The following is a 6,846-nucleotide window of genomic DNA, read 5'->3' on the forward strand; positions in this document are numbered from 1 at the left end:
GCAAAATGGGGGCCACCCAGAAACATGGGGGAACTAAAGAGGGCTGCCCTCATACTGCCATGGAACCCTGTGAAGGGACTGAAAACTGCACCTTCCCCGCACGACACTGATAAAGACTGTGAAAGATGGGTCAGATATTTCTAAAACTTGTTTTGAAAGTTGACAGTTTTATTTGTAGGACTGGAGGTGGGCCCTGATACATGTAAAGCCATGCAAGAACCTTCTCCATTCACAGAACGTATTTTTAGAGACTCATAGCTAATCATTCCTGGAAACAATTTCTGAAGCTTGGTTGCTATCTCCCCACAAGGCTATTTCTGTGTCTCCTTTCTGCTCTCCTTCCTCACTCTGCCAGGTGTTATGAAAACAGACAGGCAGTTACACATGGGGAGAGAAGGCAAGTCATGCCTTTTTGCCCTGGGCCCATTGATTTAATGGGGCAGGCCTCACCCTAGGAACTAGTGACTTGTGCATTACACACCCGAGGCTTGCATACTGCACAAACTTAGTCATGGCCGTAACTCATCCTCCCTCCCTCTTTCCTCCTCTGTGTGGGGAATTAGGCTCTGTACCCACTGAAGCGTTCTGTACACCCAGTTGCTTCTTTAGTGAAAGTGAGGGAAGCTGCACAGGAGAGACCCCTTCAAGCTCCAGTTCATCATGTGGGCTGGGGCATGTTGGACCAACTTTTTTTTAAAGAAACAACTTCACGCTCATAGGGCAAACTAGGAAAACTAGGTGAGGTTAATTCAGACTCTGGGCCTCCATGCATTTCAGGCACTAAACAGGCAAAGAGCCCACTGATGTAGTCTAATTGAATATCATAGCATCTGAATTTGCCATTGCCTGTGGCCGACAAGGCCATGTGCTTTTCCAGCAAAGACCTTTACGCTCCCCAAACCTGTTTTCTTTGATGTTTTGAAACACGCTGTGTTCAGAATGGCTTTGGCATGGGAAAGTAATTTCTCTCTGGTTTACTCCTGAGCCAGGCTAGCTCCCTCCATGCGTTACTTGTGTGATGGCACAATGTGGATAGAAAGCGAATGTAGACCCTGATGAAGCACTGCTTCCCCAGCCCCACTCACACATTAGCATGGATGGTGGGGGCAGACTATATACCGTATAGGCTTTCCTTGAGCAAACAGGGTTCCAGGACGAAGGGAAGCCATCTCTGACGTCTATGTGAATGCGTGGATTGCAGAGGCGCTGTCATGAGGAGCCAAGCGTTGTCAGGAGCAGGGCTTCTAATGTGTTACATTGTGAGGGATATCTTGTGATAATAATAGATATTATTATTAATATCTATTATTATTATTAATAATAATAATAATAACCAAAGATATAATAATAATAATAATAATAATATCTTTGGTTATGACTGACTGTTCAAAGTTGTTTTAGTTATATGTTGTCTTTGTGTACATTGTGTGTTTTATGTAAATGGCTTTTAAACATTGTATATTGTATTTTTAATCTTTTAATTTCTGAAAATCGCCCAGAAAGCTTTGGCTATGGGGCAGTATAGAAATGTAGGAAATAATAATAATATCCTTATTGTATAAGATCCAACTGACTCTCTTCACGTTGACTTGGGATAGTGAGTATTTGTATGGGGAACTGCAAAGCCAATGAGTGATAAGATACCACATCTACTCTGGCAACACTATTACAGGACCTAATGATATCACATTAGGGATTCATTCACCTGCTCATCTTCCAATGTCATAAGCATTATCATCTACCAGCAATGCCCTTTTGCATTCTATGTAGGACAAACAGGGCAGTCTCTTAGGCAAAATAATAAATGGATAGATATCTGCCATCAGAAATAGTAATTGTCAAATGACAACAACTGTAGGGAAACATTTAAACCTCCCTGCATTCTCTGTAACTGATCTTAAAGTGGCCATCCTTGAACGAAGGTACTTCAAAGAGAGATTACAATGTGAAACAGCTGAACTGCAATTCATTAATAGGTTCAATTCTATCACCTATGGCTTAAATTAGGATAAAGGTTTCTTATCACACTACATAGGTTAATTTCTTTACCAATGGCAGGATCTCTGTGTTATCACTACCAACTACTCTTGTGAAGGACCACTGTTAATTATGTAATTATTACTGTCTATTCTTTCTGCATTACCTTTCACTCTGACCTCACCGCTTACAACCCTCTCCCCCACACATATATAAACATGTGTATAAATGTAACTCAGGACATTTTAGCACCTGAAAAAATGGACTGTGGTCCACAAAAGCTTATCCCACAATAAATTTGTTAGCTTTTAAGGTGCCACAAGACCTTGTTGTTGTTTTTTAAAGTGTGTTTGTAGGGAAATCTATTTATCCCATTTTTATCTCCCTCTAGAGAAGCATACATGGGCATAGTCTAGTTTATTCTCATAGCAACTCTTATGAGGTCATTGTGATTCCAGTGGTAGTCATTATTCCAAGGCAATAATATAGTTTGTATATAGGCGTATATAGTTTTCGACCCCATTTTATCCATATAACAAACCAGTGAGGTAGGTTAGATTTTGTCAGGTGCCTTCAGCTCTCCCATAGCTACCCCATGTGGTAAGCAACTAGAACTGTAATTTTGAGCCTCCTTCTGAAGTATTCTCAGTATCTGGACTGTTCCTGCCCTTCTTGCTGGCCATTGGATACTTTTAGACCAGGAGTGTCGAACCTCAGGCCCGCAGGCCAAAGACAGCCTGCTTGGGACCCTGGTGGTTTCCCAGCATTTTTGGTCCCACCCTTTGCCTTTGGCCCTGCTCACCTCTGGAATGCAGCCTCCAAGAACTTTTCTGAAATTGAATCTGGACTTTGGGGCCCAGTTCAACCTGCCTTATCCCTTCTCAACCTGCCTGGTCACTGAGGTCATCAGATGGCATGTTTCTGGTGGTTCCGCATGGAGTGATGGCCCGATTGAAATCCACTCGGAGAACAGCCTTCAGTGTGGTGGCCCCCTTTCTGTGGAACTCTGTGCCTCCGGAGGTCAGGCAGGTGCCAACATTTTGTTGTTTTCAGCGTCTGCTGAAAACATCTTTAGTTCAGAAAGCCTTCCTTGACTGACCAGCCCCTGTTTTACTGGCATTCTGTTTTTAAAAATAACTATTTTTAATATGGTGTTTTATTCTTTTATCTTTTATTGTTCACTACTCCAGAATCAGATTAGATGTGGGGCGGTATATAAATGTTAGAAATAAAGAAATTGGATACTAGCACTACATTGAGCTAGTGTAAGGGACCAAGGGAATCCCATCATGCCAGCTAGTGCTGTTGGTGCGGTACTAGAGGTCCCTTATATGAGTGCAATGTAATTTACATTAGCGCTTGTGTCCCACTGGATATTGCCCAGTGATAGTGACAGTGACTAAATAATGCCCAGTGATAGTGACTAAACGATGTGATACAGTGCAGATATAAGATATAACACAGAACTGACTCAATACACAGAGGAGGTGGCACAGATGAGACAGAAGGTAAGGGCGATGAGGGTAAGAGACGAGAAATGCAACAGAGGAGACAATTAAATACATCCTGTCAACATTTTTAACACCATGCTTCCCCACAATGGGTGAGGGAACTTGGCCTCCTTCTTTCTGCGCTACTTTCATCAATTTGAGAGGCAACTAAGGACGGATTGAGATTTGGTATTTCTATAATAGGAGAAACAGGAGGCAGCTACACCTTTTTTCAGTGCTTGCTTTGAAATGAGAGTCATTATAATTTGCTGGTCTTTTTAATGCCTGCATAACATGCTGCTCCATATTAAACAGCAGCAGCTGCAAGGCCGTATTTCTTTGGTGCCTAGAGGTCCACTGAGTGGACCTGTCCAAATAACTCTTCCTCCTCTCGCTCAAGTAGAAGAAATTTCAAGTGGATAGGAGAAAGAAATAACTCTTCCTCCTCTCCACAAGACAGTTAAGGAAACAACTAAGGACACAATCCTATGCATATTTAGACAGAAAAAAGTCCACAACTCCAAGCATTCCCCAGCCCGCAAGACTCTTGTGGCATTGTAAAGACTGACAGATTCATTGTGGCATAAAGTTTTGTGGACCAGAGCCCACTTCGTCAGTTACACGGCTTGGGAGTGCGCCTGGATCCAGGCACCCTCCTGGATGGCCAAAGTAAAGCTGTGACTAGGAGCACATTTTATCTACACTGGCTGATTCACCAGCTATATGTGTTCCTGTAAAAGAGGGATATAAATACTGTGCTTTCAACCTGACTACTGAAATACACTCTATGAGGGGTTACCCTTGAAGGCCGTAAAGAAACAGGAATTTGTCCAGAATGCAGCAGGCTTAATATCTGTCACTGACAGCAGAGGTAATGTAACACCAACTCTATATGAGCTCTGTGGGTTGCTGATTTGTTTCCAGACTAAATTCAAGGTGCTGTTGCATACTTTTAAAGCTACATACTATGAACCCAAGATGCTTGAGGGGCTGCCTTCTATCATATGTTCCTTCCTGTTCTTTGAGATCTGAGAATGAAAACCTCTTGGCAGTCCCATCATCTGTCAGGCTGATGGCCACCACTGAACAGTCTTTTTTGATGGTGGCTCCCAGACTTTGGAATCAGTTACCAAGTTCTGTGAATGAGATCCAGGAGACTGACCCTTTTGAATGAGCTGTCAAGAGCTTTCTCTTCATGCAAATCTTTTATGGCTATAATGGTACTTTACTGCTGGCTCTCTGTTTTTAATCTGTTCCCATTGCAATCTTTTACTGTTATTGCTGTGAGTTTATTGGTTTTCTTAAAAAATGGTATCCCACTGTGAAAACAATAGGCTGAAAAGCTACAAGTTGCCAATTAATTTATTAGTTGATCTGTTCGTCATTAATCTGCCTCAGGATATTGTGGTTTTTACTGCAACCAAGTACCCTACGCCCCCGGACCGCTAGGAGACAGCTTCCTTTGTTTCTAACATCATTCAACTGCACGATAAGGGCATTGGCTCTGAATCAGTTGTGCGTAAGGATGGCATAGATTCTGTGTCAGAGAATAAACTGACAGAGCAAAGTGAGGTCTTCTTGCCTGAAAGTCCTGAGGATGATACTAGAAGGGGCAACTTGCTCAAGTGAAATCCTACTATACTAATAGTGAACTCATTCTCTAATTGTGGATCCTTATGTAGCCAGTGCGGTGCAGTCATTGGAGTGTTTCATTAGGGAGACCTGGGTTCAGGTCCCTACTGAGGCATGAAGTTCTGAGGATAAAATGGGGAGGAGGATTACATACACTGCCTTGGGCTGCATGGAGGAAAAGATATTAATATAACGAAAGAATGAATTAACAAAATTAAATAAAATAGCATTATCTACATACAAGAGGTGAAGGGGCCGCGGTGGCTTAGTGGTTAAGACGCTGAACTGCAGACTGGAAGGTCGGCAGGACAGCAGTTCGAGACCCGAGTGCTGCGTGACGAAGTGAGCTCCCATCTTCAGTCCCAGTTTCTGCCAACCTAGCAGTTCGAAAGCAAGAAATTGCAAGTAGATAAATAGGTACCGCTTCGGCGGGAAAGGTAACGGCGTTCCGTGCACCTCGGTGTTCAGTCATGCCGGCCACATGACCACAGAAGCGTCTTCGGACAGCGCTGGCTCTTCGGCTTAGAAATGGAGATGAGCACCACACCCTAGAGTCGGACACGACTGGTTGGGGACACCTTTACCTTTTTTTTTTACATATAAGAGGGAGCTACCAGCAGGCTTGGGGGTTTGCAGAAGTCAAAAATAACTGTAGAAAAAGAACCCTAAGGGGCGGGGACACGCCCTCAAACAGTCCAATAAGGGCTGAGCATGCTTAGTAGGTGCAGAATGCTGACCTGGGGGGAAAACCAGAGGGAGGCTGAGTGGGATGGAGAATGCTGGAAGTGGGCATTCCAATGCAATGTTTTGTGACAGGTCCCTCAGGTATGAATGATTTTCTAATGAGTGAAAAGGGAATGGGATTATTCACTGGTGGGCAGAGAAACCAACGCATGATATTTTTTATATGGCAATACAAATTGCTTACCTACCCATCTTGTTTTCTTGGGAGACAAACTGGGTTAAAGTCCTTGGACTAGAGGCTATTTACAAGCAATTGAGTCATGTGGAGAGCATAATACGTGGACTCATTTGGAGGAAATGACAGCTACTGCGACTGGATTCTTGGAACTGGAAAGACCGAAAGCCCACTCAATATAATGCTTTGCCCAAGTGCTCAGGAAAAAGGTGTCTGTCAAATTGCTAAAGAGGAATGATAGGTTTGCAAGCTTGGCTATAAAGGAACAATGACAAGGTTTGTCTCTTAACAGAGAAGGAAACCAACAGAAATAAGTGAAGGAACAATGTAATAATTTGTGTCAGGCATATACATGAGTGGGGAACCCTTTTCAGCCCAATGGCTGCATTCCCTCATAGATAACTTTCTGGGAGGTTTCTCACTCTCTCAAACACATCCACGCACACAACTGTTAAGAGAAGAGAAAAATGGTAGAAGAGTTGCAGCCCACTCAGCCACTCTAAAGAAATGAATGGAGATCGTACACATATTATTTAGTAAGAGCACAGTCCTATGCATGTTTAGATAGAAAAAAAATCTACAATTCTCAGCATTCCCCAGTCAGCATGACATGCCCCAAATTAACTGGGGCTTCCTTCTGCATACCTCCTTTGGCCTTGTAAGGATGGGTGAGAACACAAAGGGCAATCCATAGCTTTTGAAACTGATAGTAATCCCTGCCTCCATGTTAAATGTAAAAAGTATGGAATCCAGCTGGTCAATTTTGAGAATGCAATTATGTTAAAAGCAAATGTTTAGAAGCCAAGATACTGATTTTTAAAAGTCAGC

The sequence above is a fragment of the Heloderma suspectum genome, chromosome 3, assembly GCF_057233095.1.
Source record: "Heloderma suspectum isolate Gila_16-S chromosome 3, 16-S_ref, whole genome shotgun sequence".
NCBI classification, from domain to species: Eukaryota; Metazoa; Chordata; class Lepidosauria; order Squamata; family Helodermatidae; genus Heloderma; species Heloderma suspectum.